This window comes from Choloepus didactylus, chromosome 20 (assembly GCF_015220235.1).
Source record: "Choloepus didactylus isolate mChoDid1 chromosome 20, mChoDid1.pri, whole genome shotgun sequence".
NCBI classification, from domain to species: domain Eukaryota; kingdom Metazoa; phylum Chordata; class Mammalia; order Pilosa; family Megalonychidae; genus Choloepus; species Choloepus didactylus.
Window position 1 is genome coordinate 27592298 of NC_051326.1, and position 15621 is coordinate 27607918.

At 51.5% G+C, this 15621-nt stretch overlaps 1 protein-coding gene across 4 annotated transcripts in view; it reads right to left on the minus strand.

Moving 5' to 3' along the window:
* The window catches only part of PEBP4 (phosphatidylethanolamine binding protein 4), a 281375-nt gene that overhangs the window by 58436 nt on the left and 207318 nt on the right, over positions 1-15621 (minus strand). The window lies entirely within an intron of this gene.

A 15621-nucleotide genomic window follows, 5' to 3' on the forward strand; every position in this document is an offset into this window, starting at 1 on the left:
AAGTAACTAGCCCTTACGGTACAGGAACACTTGTACACATCTCTCTAGGGATGTGATCTGCTGCTTGTGACAAATTGCTGTACTTGGCCTTTGTGGTAACCAAGAACAGAGAGGTGTTGGAGGCCAGTGTCTCTGGGGCAGCAGCGCCCAGGAAGGAACATGTGGGATACAATATGCAGACGCTTTTTTTTTTTTTCTCTCTAACACTTGTGGCCTGGGATATCCTTTTTCTCCTCAGTATGGCTTTCTGCACTTCTCCTTTCTATGTTCTCCTCTTTCCTTGCTCACAAATGCCCAGTACTTCCCACCCATCTGGTTAGGTTGCAATAAAGGCTTTAGTGCAAGTGCAACTGGGTTTGAATTGTCTCTGCAACTTCATGGCTGTGTGGCCTTGGGCTAGTTATTTAACCTCTCTGAGCCTCAGTTTCTTCCTCACTACATTGTTGTGGAGATTAGAGTGGAAGCATAGGAAAAGGGTTCCACACAGCGGACAGGCAAGGTCAGCATTCATCATGTGCTGGTTTCCAGGTCCCCTCTAAGCCACACTAAGTCATGGGCTCACTGTATTATCTCCCTTAGGACTACCTGCCTTTAAAAAGAGGACTCTGGGGCTCCTTAATACAACACAATGAATTGAGTGGGGTGAAACTTCAGGGGAAGCAGTGGGACAGAAGAAAGAGTTATTTTGGGGCAGGAAATGGCCTTCCTTTGCTTCTGAAATCACACCACTTAGACTAGCAGTTCTCAACGTAAAAGCTGTGACACGCTGGTGCGGTACCAGCAGTTGCGAGATGTATCACAAACAAATATGTTACTAACAATAAGGTGCTGCAGTTTTCGAATACCGCCCCCCCCCCCACTTTGGGTAAATTATAGGGAATTCAAGGCCATCCCTATAACACCACCATGTTCACTCTCATTCCTATGTGATTTTTCAAGTGGGATAGGAAAGTGTGCACACTGGAATGGAGCACAGTCTTGGCGTGCCTGGGTGTGGCCGTCTCGGGTCATGGATGGCCTGATGGAGGTAACAGGTGAAAGTCACTGCCTCGGAGCTCTTCCCACCCTTTCTGCATTTGGGGAGAACACAACTGTGAAAGCCTTTGAGAAATTTGGAAGCACGAGATACACTGCAAAGCAATAAAAAAGAACAAACCACGGCTTCGTGCAACAAGACGTTCTACTCTCACGACAGATTGCCATGAAAGAACCAGACACAAAGGAGCACATCCAATATGATTCCATTCATGTGATGCTCAGGAACAGGCCTAAAAGATGATGATAGAAGTCTGAAGAATGTTGCCTTAGGGTGGGGGTATTGACTGGGAGGAGGCAGGTGATAGCCTCTTGGGGCATCAGAAATGTTCTGGATCTTGATTCTACTGGTGGTTACCTGGGTACAAAACCATGTCGTTGGCACTTAAGATCTGTGTGCTTGACATAGGTGTTTATAACTTAACAAAAAATTGTTTGAGAAGCCCTTTGGACTCTGGGGCACACACCTGTCAGGGATTTTCCTATGGCTCCTATTATGAGTTCTCAAAATGCTCTAGGGGCTTGGGTGGGAAAAGTGGGGTGCTGAAGTTTCCTTGAGGAGCCCTGGAAGCACTGGGGTCTCCATCTGGCCTCGCTCCCCCTGCAGGGACTGCCCGTGAGCCCTCCTTGCGCGTCTCAGGCCCACTCCTCTCAGTCGCTCGCTCCCTAGCTCCAAGGAGCGACCTCCTGGCTGACAACCACGTGGGGCTGACACATCCAGCCTCATTAGCACCAGTGCGTGCAGAGACGGGCCCTCATCAGACAACCTCATTTCTTCCGGCAAGACAGCCCCATAGCAGGGGTAAGTCAGAGCACACATGTTACCATGGCATGCTGTGAGGTGTTCCTTGCCTGGGGTTTGGGGTGCTCACCCCTTGATGCTGAGGTGACAGTTCCTGAGCCATCCATGTGGAACTCTCTACGTTTGCTTTGTGGGACACTTTTTACCCACCCTTCTGGTTGCCAAGGAAACAGTGATGCCGCCTTGGGTGGGGCCTCAGTCCCAGTCTTTACAGCGTCTTTTAAGGCAGTGGTTCAGCGAGGCGAGCCGGGTCCCGGGGAGGGCTGGTGCAGTGTGTGTGGCAGGGGGGAAGGGGGCGGCGGGTGGGGGAGACTGTGGTGGCGACCCGAAGAGAAGAGGCAGGCTGGTTTGTTGCTAGCCCACTGGATGCAGATAGCGAGGATGCAATATCAGTCACGGCCTCGGAGACCCACCCTTGGCCATGACACCAGCAACTGAAAGGTAGGAGGTTACAGAATCCAGAGGGAACAGACTCTTCCTGCCCTGGGGGTTGGTCTCCTCTGCTCTCCCAAGTTGGAAGCCTCTGAAGACCACGAGCCGGATCAGGAACCAGGCAGCAGGGGGTTCTGGGCACTGGAAGCTTTTATGGACAACTGGGGAGGAGGCTGACTGGGGACTAAGATTGAGGTGGATCCTTCTGAATGGGAAAAATGGCTCATGTATCCTCTAAAGACACGTTCCCGCACTTTCCATCCCTTCATCGCCACGCTGTTACCAGTGTCACTGGGATCTTTGGACTTCTCAGCCAGCATGTGTTGCCTTCCCGTTGCTCAACCTCAGTTTCACCTTGGTCTTTCTCTCCTCAGCCTGGCTGGCTGGTCACGGCATTAAGCCTTTCTTTACCTCCCTCAGGCACACGGTCTTTGCACTAATCAAGCAGCACAACCAGTTCCAAGGCTGAGAAGTTCTAGCGTGCGGAGCGAGTCTACCTCGGGGTCTTTTCTTGGGGGCCTCTCTTTCAAAGGCCCCACCCAGAGAGGCAGGTCTGCATTCGTGTTCTTGGAGAACAGCACACCTGGTTCTTTGGCAGCAACTCTGGGTGGAGAATTTTGTTGCCCTGCAACCTGGTGAACAAACCTCCCCTCCCACCCTCACCCTGTGCCTCAGTTCTCCTTTCTGTAAGACTCTTTCGCTCGTCTGCCATGTGCCTGTTCCCAGAGGTTTTGCCATTAGCTCGGACTTCAGAGTCTAAACCTGAACGGATCATTTCCCCAACTGTAAACCTCCCCTTCCTCCTCTCCCCTCCACCTAACTTCCTTTCCTCTGTCATTTTCCCTCTCGCCTAGTCTCCAAAACCTTGGAGTTATTCTTGATTCATTTTTCTCCTTTATCACTCTTATCTAGTCACTTATCAAATCCTGTCAGTTCTTCCTTCAAAATGACTCTGGCATCTGTCTCTTCCTTTTTTAAAACATAAGTTTCATTGTTTTTCTTAGTTAAAAAGAGAAATATGCTCAATGTAGAAAATACTGATAACCAAAAAGAAAATTGAAATTGCCCACAATTCCTCCAGCCAGATCTAACCACCACGATCATTTTGCTACACACCCGATTTGTCCCTTGTTCATGCTCACATGCCTACACGCTCTTCTTTCTTTCCATGTCGCCCCATTCCTGCTACTGGCACTCAGGCCACACTCTCCTCCGTGGCTCTGGGCCTCTCTCCTCTGCTCCATCCTGCCCCCTTTGCAGGCTGACCCTCCCAGACACTGCCTGTGAAAGTCCTCAGTTTCCTCCATATCGAATCGAGGGCAGCCACTATCCCACAGGAAAAGAGGGGCCCCTCTGGGCAGAAGCCCACAGCTTGGCAAGCACATGGTGGGCACCTTGGTGTGAATTAGAAAAAAGGCTCCACTTTCTCGGGGTGGAAGAAGCCCTGGGACGGAGTGAGGGGCTTGGTGGGCGGAGTGGGGTCTGGATTGCAGCCCCTACTTGTCCCTTCGGCAGGCGCAGTAGATAGCTGCACGAGGGGACCTGGGTCTTAAGCCCTGGTGCCGTCCCTTCCTCTAGAGCCATCAGACCCGTCCATTTCCTGCCCCTCAATGCACGTTTGGTCCCTCCTGGGGGCTTTGCCGAAGCTGTTCCCTCCATGCCCTCCTGCCTTTCCCTCACCCTCACACAGTCCATCCTTTGAGGCTCAGCCCAGGAACCACCCCCTCCATGCCTCCAGGGGCCAGGCAGTTTCCCTGAGCAAATCAGCGCGTGGGGTGGGGTCTGTGGGCAAAGGGAGAGGGCCCACCTGCTCTGGGATGGGCAGTTACCGCTAGGCTCATGCTCGGGGCTCTCCAATGTCCCCAGCTCTCCATTTGCATTCTTAAATGAAATCTTCCATGTTTTCAATGTTTCTACTAATCCAAAACTTTAAGGCACCCTTCCCAGTTGGAGCAAAGCTGCCCATCTCTTTGACCACCCACTTCTCCTCTGAAGATTTCTGTGCCTCCCCCCACTGCTCTCCTTGATCACACAGAACAAGTATGATACAAGCATTGGCGGTTCAGGCTACGTGGTTAAGTGGAAAACACCTTTATGCATCCTTTCAGCAGGTGTTTATCGAGTGCCTACTCAGGTTTTGCAATAAAATACCTGGGTTCGAGTTCTTATTCTATTGCTTTCTTGAGACGGTCACTTAAATTCTCCAAATTTCATATTCCCATCTCTCAAAATGAGGATTAAAATAATTCTCAATCCACTCATTCGTTGTGAGGGGGCACTGGAATCACCTATGGGAAAGCATGTGGTAAGCGGTGAAGCTCTGTGAAGTCATTGTGATCCCATCTTCTGTTCAAGACGTTAATCTTATATATCTAAAAGGAATGAGCCGGCTCCCTACTCTGAGTACTGGGTACATATCAGGCATTTGATTAACACTGTGGATTAATCAATAACATCTATACATAGTGTGATGGTTGGGTTCATGTGTCAACTTGGCTAGGTGGCCTAGCTGTCTGGTCAAGTGGGCACTGGCCTGACGATTGCTGTGAGGATATTTGAGGCTGGTTAATAAACCAACGGGCTGGTTTGTCGGATCATCAGTCAATTGACTGCAGCTGACTGATGACTCATCAAGGGGCGTGACTTCCACAATGAGAGAATGCAATTGGCTGGATTTGGTCCGGGTGATCAGTTGGAGGCTTATAAGCTGGACGGTTAGAGAACCTTCACTTCTTCTTTGGCTGCTCAGTGAAGCATTTCCTGGGGAGCTTGTCGAAGTTGCCGGTTCGTTTCCTGAGGAGTTCGTCAAAATTGTCGGTTCGTTTCCCGAGGAGTTCGTCGGACGTCTTCCTTGGAGTTGACAGTTTGTTGACGGCTCTGCGGAATTTGGACTCGTGCGTGCCCGCAGTTGCGTGAGTCACTTTTACAATTTGATAATCAGAGACATCTCTCATTGATTTTGTTTCCAAGGACAACCCTAACTAATATACATAGTAATGGACCCAACTCTTTCAATAAAGGATTTGCATAGGTTACAATAAAACAATATTCAGTGAAGTAATAAAATAATACTATTGATAATGATTGGTAACTGTTCTAGTTTGCTAATACTTCCGGAATGTAAAACACCACGGATGGACTGGTTTTTATAAAAGTGGGTTTATTTGGTTACACAGTTATAGTCTTAAGGCGATAAAGTGTCCAAGGTAACACATCAGTAATTGGGTACCTTCACTGGAGGATGGCCAATGGTGGCCGGAAAACCTCTGTTAGCTGGGAAGACACGTGGCTGGTGTCTGCTCCAAAGTTCTGGTTTCAAAATGGCTTTCTCCAAAGAACGTTCCTCTCTAGGCTGCAGTTCCTCAAAAATGTCACTCTTGGTTGCACTTGGGGTATTTGTCCTCTCTTAGCTTCTCTGCAGCAAAAGTCTGCTTTCAATGGCCATCTTCAAAATGTCTCTCATCTGTAGCTTCTGTGCTTTCTTCAAAGTGTCCCTCTTGGCTATAGCTCCTCTTCAAACTGTCAGTCTCAGCTGCACTGAGTTCCTTCTGTTTGCCAGCTCATTTATATGGCTCCACTGATCAAGGCCCACCCTAAATGGGTGGGGCCACGCCTCCATGGAAATTATCTCATCAGAGTTATCACCTACAGTTGGGTGGGGCACATTTCCATGCAAACAACCTAATCCAAATATTCCAACTTAATCCCCACTAATATGTCTGCCCCACAAGATTGCATCAAAGAATATGGCCTTTTCTGGGGGACATAATACATTCAAACTGGCCCAGTAACATTTACAGAGTTCTTACTCCATGCTTGGCACTGTGCTAAGAGCTTTTATCATCATCGTCTCATTTAATCTTCACAGTGACTCTACAAAGAAGGTAAAGAAAGGACTCCACCATAATTAAGCCAATTACCAAGCTGAGGAAACTGAGCCTAATGGGAATTAAGTAATTTCTCCAGGGTTACATAGCTGGCCATAAGCGATGGACAGGAGAGGGGATGAGGAACCAAATCACACAGCAAATCTGCCCAGCGGCTTTAAAGGGTTAGAGATAATGTACATGAAGTCATTTACAAGAGTCCCAAGGAAACTGTGGGCATTCAGTAAATCATATGTATTATTGCTGAAGTCTTGGTCCATGATATACATTATTTAATTTCATTTCATCCTCACAACCACCTTGTGATATAGATCTTATCATGTACATTTCACAAATGGGGAAACCAATGTTCGGAGAGGGTCAGTGCCTTTGTCAAGACCACACAGCTAGTGACCGAGAGGCTGGCCTGGGACCGAGGCCCGACTAACCCCTTTGCCCTGTGGTCAGCTGATTGGTGCTCATGGACCTTCCCCAGACAAATAGGAAATGCTCTGCTTCCGGTAGTGTTGCTGGCGGTACTTCTTGGAGCCCACTAGCAGGAGGGTCCTCGTCAGGGCCCTCAAAGTAGCCTTCACTGGAGCCCACTGGCCCCCCAGAAATACCCACCGAGTACGGGAAGTGGAGGGCTGGGATCTTGGTGCTAATGTGGGCCTCCCTTTAAACTTCAAGGGAACAAAGACTTATAGAACCTATCTTGGCCCTCCCCACCCCCTACCCATTTTTTCCCCAAAGAAAAATGAAGGAATCTGATAATTACTTCTATCTACCACCCAACTGTACTAATTACCAACCTATTTCTTCACAGTGTGACAGACACCAGCTCTGGAAAACACATAGAGATAAATTAGCACTAATTGGTTTTCCTCTGGCTGTTTGAATTAGTATTTAAAGCTCCAATTACAAAGCAGAATAATTGCTATTAATGTCCTATCGCAGTACAAAAGGCAGTTCTCTCGAGAACCAGCCCAGGTGTATTATTACTCTGATTATAGCATATTTAACCTGGCTCGTTAAGAGGGAGACACGGGGGACAGTTTCAATATGGCGGACAGACTACTTCCTCAGGAGGAAAACTTGAAGACAGAACTGTGGCTCGAGGGAAGAAAGAGGAGAGAACAGGAGGGATAGGAGGGAAGTGGGAAAGGCTGGGTCTGAGAGCCTGAGGTGTTTCTCAGCAGGATTCCTGGGGGGCTCTCCTGCCCCCTTCACTCTCTCCCTGGGCAAATTTCTGGGTCCAGCCTACTTTACTTCCTCTAGAACCAGCATCCTCCTCCCACATCAAGCAGCAATGGCCCCTGCAGGCCTTCCTGGACCCCGAGTGGATGCCTGGGGAGTGAGGCTGCCCACGGAAGGACCCTTGGGATGTCCCTGATATTGGCAAGAGGCTTGTTAGCAGTGAGCGAGTGGGGGGGCTTTGTCCTCCCATCCACATCGCCTTCTCTGATGTGGAGGTCTCGGGGTGTGTGCGTGTGCATGTGTGTGTCTGCTGCAATGCTTTGGAACAAGGAGCGTGCTTGCTGCTCCCACGGGGGAGTCCTTGCTTTATCTCTTCCCTCCCCTTGCACCCTCCCTGCACCTTTCCATTCTTGTTTTCTGTTCCTCAACCGGGGGCCTTGCCTGTTCTGAACAGGGGACTTTGGGAGAGTTGGGGAGAAGGTGAGATTGGTCAGGGCACATGAACAGGGTCTGTACAAAGGTGGGTAGAGTGGAGAGTCCTGGCTCTCACGAGCTATATGACAAGTTATCCAACATCAAAGAACTTCAGTCTCTCAACTGTCGAGTGAGCACAACAAACCCCATCTTTCTGATTCCACAGAGCTATGAGGATCCAGTGAGAATGGACATGAAAGTGCTTTGTAAATCATCGAGTGCTGTACCTAAACAAAGGTGGGTTATTTAATTCACTCTGAGAGCTCAATGGACACTTCATCAGGGTTAACTGCTACCAGAGGGACAGTGACAGCTTGTGAAATGCAGCAATGGGGCAGAGTTAGAACGTCTGCTTCTTGCTAGTCCTTTCTTTGTTCTCTTCTTACCTTTCAATAACTTTCCTTCCTCCTGTTTGTCTCTTTCTTTACTTCCACTTCCTCCCTTCCTCTCAGCCTCCTAGATCTCATATATAAATACCCATTCACACTAGGATGTTAAGAACTCAATGAGTTACCCTTTCCTAGAGCAGCTGCATTTAAAAAGGGAGGACTATGTTTAACCCAAAGAAATGAGTCACTAATGGTGAACTTTCAGGCAAACTGAGATGATATTTTGTGGGGGAGAATGAGGATGTCACTGTGCTCTTCAGAGCCCCATAGGCAGCTGTCTACTCACTGACACCCAGGTTTGGCTTGGGCCTGAGCCAGGCTTGAGCTCACGGGAAGCATTAAAAGAGAGGGAAGGGGGTCCCGCAGGGAGAAGGCAGCAAGGGAGGAGTCACTGTGAGGGGACTCAGGTGCCTGTAAACCCAGACGAGGCCACTCATCATAAATGTCAAGGTCTTGACGTGAGGCTGGTGCCAGCTGGGCTTCCTGGGCAGAGTCCAGGGCTGGGTGTCAGTGGGGCTGTCCCAGGAGTGTAGCCTCCACCCGGGCCTGCCAACACCTTTACCTTCATTGCCCCAGCTTGTTCTCCCAGAACTTCCTTCCCTGTTCCATATGGGAAAACTACCCACCTGACTTTCCCCATAAAGACAACTTGGTCTGTTTCATCACTGCCTGGGTTCCTAGTCCTTCTGTGCCCTCCAGCCTCTAATGTGATTTCCCCAGGAGCCCCTCTTCCTTGGTCCTGCCAGCCTCTGGGTGCCACCTCCCCTCCGCATGTGGGAAGAGATGCCACAGGGGAAGGGGGCATGCTGTATCCTTGCAACCAAGAGAACCAGGCTCAGCCCAGAAAAGTGAGCCATCTGGCAGGTTTTTCTTCGCCTTTGGCCTCAGTTTTCCCACCTGTACCCTGAGAGGCTCTGCCCAGGTGACTCCAAGTTCTCTTTCAAGGCTTTGTTTTAGGATTTTAGGTCTCGCCTCTCTTTCCTTCTCCAGATCACCTGGTCTCTTACACCCAGGCAGCTGGTGTCTCTGAGCATCCTTCAGGGATGCTGGAGCCCCAAGAGCCTGGTGAGGGGATTCCCAGGGGGGCAATGGGAAGGCAGTCAGTGCATGTCTGCCAGGCAGAAGCCTCTGGGTGGTCCCTGCCGGGTGGGCCTGGTGGTAACAGGCCAGGAAGGGAGCGTCACTGCCAACAAATTCCTCCTGGGAGGGATGTGCAAGGGCCTGTGGGTGGGTGTTCACGTATGGGGGGGGGATTTCTTTTTAAGAGACAAGGTGGGTGGAATGGGGGAAGCCAGCTGGCTGTGGGCTCTATTTCTACTGACAAGGCTTTACCCTGTAGGTGTGAGGAATTCCAATTAAATATGCAGCCTATTTGTCTGTGTGTGGGAGAGGGTTTGCTGGGAAGGAGGGGAACGGAGGCAGCGTCTCTGCAGCATACCAGCAAACCAGAAATTAGCTCCGTTCATCACAGGCACACGCGGCTTCCCTCAGCCCTCCTGTGTGCTCACAGGAGTCGCAAGAAGGAGACAGACAGAGGAAACGAGAGAGAGGTTGGGGAGGCGCGTTCTCCAGACTTGAAGGGCTTCCGGAATCTCTGAGTGGGCAGGAAGGATTGCCCGACTCCCTGGCTCTTGGGGAGGGGAGGGGGTTTCCCAATCTGGAGGCGCTGTCAGTGAGCTTCTCTGGCACGACAGTCCCCACCATGGATGGCCAGGTTGTCTGAGCTCCCACCTGGAGTAGTAGGGATCACTGAGGCACACATGAGGGTGTCTCTAGGTAGAAAGGCAGGTGGGCCTGTGGCCCAGGCTGCCAGAAGGAAGAAACCATTACCTTTGCAGGTCCCAGGGACCACTGGGGCTCTCCCCTTCTTCACCCCTACGCCAAAGTGGTGCTCAGAGAGTCCCAGGGGTGGGGGTTTCTTTAGAGAACAGACGTTTGAAATGTTGATACTGGGGCTCACAGGTTGGGTTGGAAGGATCAAGCCAAGGAGTTTTGGGGGTACACTGGCCTCCAGAAGCTATTGCAAACCCCTTGTCCTCCCTTCATCCCTCTTTTTACTCATAGATGGGATTTGGTAGAAAACACGGAAGTTCTCTAAGGCACAAAGGCCAATCCATGTTGAAACTGGTAGATACAGTCTTTCAATGGGAAAAATACCAGGAGATTTCCTTGGGTGCCCAGCATACGAGACCCTCTGCACAGCAGCTAGGCTGGTTGCAGGGTCTGTTGGTCCTCCTGGCTATGCCATCAAACCATTGACCTTTCATGTAGGCAACATCTGATTTCTTCATTAGTCAAGTCCTCCCTGCAGTTTTACTTATCTTTTCTTGATGTTATTTCTCTATTTGCAAACACTGATTCCTCCCTATCTCTAATCCACTGTTTATTTCCCAACTAACTAAAATGCAATCACTTGTTGACTTAAGTTGCTGAGTGGATGGATATGGAATGTGAGAAGGAGAACGGTTGGCTGGTCATGTTTCCAAATCAAGGCATCCAAGGGTTGGTCAAGGAATCCCATGGCAGCTAACTCAGCCCTTCCTTCTCAGAGTAGTTCTGAAGTGCGGCCTGCTGGGCTGGGAGATGAGTGGCCCATCACCTCACACCACTGGCCAGAGGCCAGCCAACCAGGCCTGAAGGATGACATGGGGCAAGGCCAGGAGCAAGGCGTGGGTGCACTGGGGAGAAATGGGGACAGCTCGTGATGAGTTCCAGGGAGGCCAGGCTTGGATGGAGAGATGGGAGGGGCACTGGGCAGAATGGGGTGTGTATGTGCAGCACTAGCTGACGTCTGGAGTTGGGTTTGCTCCACAGGGGGCCATTGTGTAGATCAGCAGTCTGGGCCAGGGAAAACAAGTGGAAAACTGGGTTGACCCAGCCTAGGAGTACAGCTGTTTTCTCCTTCTTCATTCTTCCTAATTTTTTTCATTCCTTCTCCTTTCCCTTTGGTCCACCCCTTTGGTCCTCCATTCTCCCAACTTCCCTCATCTCCATCATCTCTCATTTATAGAATGGAAAAAGAGACTGTGTCTTCTCCAGGAAAATTTCCTGGGACGAAGAGGACATGGCTACCCTAACCCTAGAGAAGCTCTTTCAGAGTTCTATGCTCAACACCGAAAAAATGAGGAGCCCATTTTGTGCAGGAGGACGTTACCTGCTGCACTAGCTACTCCATCCCCTTCATCTTTTCCCCTTTGCTTCACCTCTCTCAATAGAGAAGTGGAAAGGAGACTAGAGGGCTTTAGAGGAAAGAGCTAGAGGTAGAGAGAGAAAGGCAGGGAGGTTTAGGGGATCAGAGGAGGAGAAAAAGAGGAGAGACAAAATGGGGGGTGTGTGTCTGCTTTGGGAATATTAAAATGGCAAAATTAGGCCATATGTAAGATAATTTTTGCAAAAATATTTCCTTAAAGTAGCTACGGAGTAGGGCAAGGAAGGTGAAAACCGAAGTGTGTGGCAAAGAAATCTTTGGTGTTGGATGGAAACTTGGAGAACACCCACAGCTCACACTGGGGAGGTGCCTTGTCCAATTCACACAGCCAGGGGGTGGCAGCAGCTGGGACAGGGCAGTGACATGGCTGGGGCAGTCAGGAGCTGGGACTGCAGATGACCAGGAAACCCTCCATCAGGTCAGATCATGTTTTCAGAAAACATTTGGATCTGCTTCTCGCTGGGCCCATTAGGTGATCGAGAATCCTTGGGGAGAGAGCCTTGTGCTATATTCAGGAATGGTCACTCCCCTGGGAGCAGGCAGAGGTAGCCAGAGGCTTGATTAAGGTTGATTGTCCTCAGTGGGCGTCAGTGACACTGTGTGGACCGGGCCACCTACGCCTTCTTATCGCCGTGCACTTCCCATGTTAGGCCTGTGATATGTGACGTCAGGTTTTCTATGGCTCCCACGGATGACACCAACCCTGCCCTCTTGGAACTGATGGACCAGAGAAGAACACCTCTCAGAGGGAAAGTCCTCTGTTTGTTCTGCTCCCTAAGACATTTATGGGCTAAGCAGACCCCTAGGGCAGAAGTCTGGGTCTGGGGTCCAGGACAGTGGGATCAACAAGTCACGGAAACGTGTTTCTGAGCTCGGCATCAGGAGAACTACAAGAGGCAGGTACAAGGGGGTCCTGCCTCCACCTGGAGAGCAGCTGAGAGTGGAGTCACTGCTGTGGTCCTGCATCCAGGGATTCTTGGAAGCAGTGAGACTTATGGGGCAGGCTATATTTATGTCAGACTGAGGAGGGTTGAGCTGGTAGGTGGGATTGTTCCAAGCTGAGAGAACTCCAGGTGGGCTTGGCCTGGGCCATGAGGGGAGCAGGGAGGAGGGTGGGACTACATCTGCCAGAGTCTGGGGCAACAGCCCGATGCCGGCAGGAGCGGCCCACTGGGCTCCCGGGCTGCCCCAGCCCCGCGGTTGCCGGGCTCGGCTCCTCACACACACGGCGCCGGGCTCCTGTCATCGCCAGGGCCGGGGGTGGTGACTGGGGTGTCCAGGAACTGCCAAACTTCAGGCAGGGAACTGTTTTGAATGGCAGAGCTGCTCTGAGAGTCCCCAGCCTTCCTCTTGAGAGGGAGGAGAGAATCCGACCATGAGGTATTTTCCTGGCTCTCAGGATAACCTTGTGGGAGGCAGAGGGAATCCAATTAGACATGCAACGCTGGGGAGGCTGAGGGCGTGTGGGAGAAGGTTTCTTTTCCCTTTCTGTTTCTCTGGGCCCTAAATGAGACATTGCGGCCTGGCTGCCTCACTCTAGTCCCCAACGTTCTACTTTCTTTTCTCAGAGGCATCATGCTACCCTGATTTTGATGCCAGATGTCCTCCCGTCACCTTCTAACTTGGCGGGTGGGGGGGGGGGCATCTCCACAGAGGGGAGAAAGAGATTCCCAGAGTGGCAGGAGTCAGAGGACAGCACTTTGGACCAGCAGCCACCACTGCTCCCTTCCTCTCTCTAGTTGCTTCTGGAGTGGGCAGTGGGGCTGCCTCCCCCACTCCCGGGAGCTAGATGGCCACCCAACAGGGGCTCCCCTGCTTGGCCTGAGCTCAGCGGAGCTCTGCAGTGAGTGGCAGTCTCGCACAGCCTGCTCTGGCTGGGCACGGTTAGAGCCACAAGTGATCTCATTCCCCTGGACCCCATGTCCCCAGCCATCCCCTGGCAGCCAAATCATTGAGCTTCCACGTGAGACTGGACCCCATTGCCTCCAAGACGCCCCACTCGGTCTTCTTTAGAGACAGTTACGATGGGTCAGAGGAGAAGGTGCGTAGGAGGGTGGACGCAGTGTGAACTCGCCTTCCCCAGCCTTCTCCAAGTGCCCAGCATCTGGTAGCAGCTGCTCAGCTCAAGTTGGTTCTCCCTTCCCATGATCCTGGGGTGGGAAGGAGACCTCTGCCGGTGGGCATGGGCCTCAGGCCACCCTTTCCACTGAGATGAACAGGTCTGAGTGGAAACCTTCCCAGCAAGCCTCTTAGGAGAAGCTTCTGGAAGGTTCTGGAAGTCCTGTCTCATTGGGGGGCTGGGCACCGAGATGGTTGCCCAGGCTTTCCTCCTTGCCCTGCCCTGGCCTTCTCTCCTTGCCCTACTGAGGCCATCTGAAGGGTGCATTTTAAGACATTTTTAAGGGAAAGCATAATCCCAGGCCAGAGAGAGAACTTTAGCACCCCTCCCCTCCCAGGGCCTGACTCCGGGGTGCTCTGATTCCACTGCCACTTTGTCAGAGGCTGTCCTGGGAGGTGTGAGGAACTCCAATTAGGCATTCAGCCAGTGTGCCTGGGGGTGCGTGGGGCTGTGGGGGAGGCGGCCGTGACTAATCCTCACAGCACCGCTTATGGGCCTCTGCGGAGGAGGCGGTGGGAAGGTGGGTGGGGGAGGCGGGGGAGGTGGGGAGACGGGGTTTCCTCACCAAGTCAGCTGCCTCGCAGCACCCGGTGCAGTGGCAGCCGGGGGAGAACTCGAGATCCCAGAAAGGAAACCCATGAGGACCCGGGACCCCCCCACAGAAGATCCCCACAGCCCTGAGGAGTCCAGGATGCCCTACATTTAGGTCCACCTAATGTTTTTGGAGCACCTGTGACGCGCCCAGCACTGATTCTCTCCACACCACTGAGGTAGCTGGTGTTTGCCTCGATTTACAGGCAAAGAGTGTGAGGCTCAGAGAAATAAGTGACTGGTCCATGCCGCCTAGTGGATAGGTGATAAGGCTGGATGAAACTTGCCTCTGACTCTAAGACTAACATGTGAGCTGTAAGTGTCTTGAAGATCCATCATCTAGGTCAATGTGCCCCCACCCGCCCTTACAGAGCAACTGAGAAGCCCAGGGGAGTAGAGCCCCGGCCAGCACCGTGGTCTCCACGCTCTGCCTCCCCACTGTAGAGGAAAGTTCTTCTGGAGGCCGGGCAGTGTCTGGAGTGGGAATGTTGATTCACTCAACAAATATCTATCACTTCCTACATTCTTAGGTGGGTTTAGCCATGGAAAGGATGGGGGAAGACCAGCTCTTGAAGAAGGGAGAGTCAGTGGAAGCTTGAAATTCAATAGCAATGGAAGAGGCACTGAAGGATCCCTGAAGAAAACCTCCAATCCTCCCTTCCTGGGCCTGGGAGAAGGTGGATTTGAACTCTAGTCCAGGGCTAGAGCGCAGTGAGGGCCAGAGTGGAATGAGATCTGGCAGAGAGACGAGAGAGAGGAAGGGAAGACCAGAGAGAAGCCAGGGCAGCCAAGGGCTTTGCGGGGGGGTCCTTCCCGCCCCTTTCCCCGACCTCTGCTCCCGAGTGGGGTCCAGCCGCTCCAGGAGCATGGCAGTCCTGTCCTGTCGACCTCAGGTGGCTCTTCAGGGTAAATCCAAGAGAAATGCTGGGAACGGTGTATACAAAGGAACTAAGGGCTCCCCTAATCCCTCGGACTTCTGGAAAAATGTTAGGTTTCCGGCTTCGGTCCTTAAATGATATTTTTCATGGCATTTTGGGTTTATGGAGCACAAGTATACAGAAGGTAATTAGCTATTTTTATTTTCCAAGGAGGACAAATGAGAGGAAACAAGGTTTGAACTATAACGCTGGGAAGGAAATTGGACATGCAAAACCTCTTGAGAGGGAGGAATGAAGAGTGTTTTGTTGGAGATGGTTAAAAACAGGACAGATGCCCAGGTATCTTGAAGGGGACCTCCTGAGATAAGATGACAGACTGTAGTTCCCTTCCTCTCTCCGGGCCCTGGCCAAATTCACTCCTGACAGAGGCACTCATTTCCCACACCCTTTCTGTGGCTTTTTCAGGCCCAGAGCGACTTAGCCCTTGAAGTCCTCTTTTCCAGAGCTACCTGCCAGGCCTTCTCCTGCCCTCAGAGGATGACAGGATGCACAGTGGGGAGGAGGGAGGAGCCAGGAGCACCTGTATTTCTGACTAAATCACAGATGAGGGTGATGGGCTTCAGTAGCTCA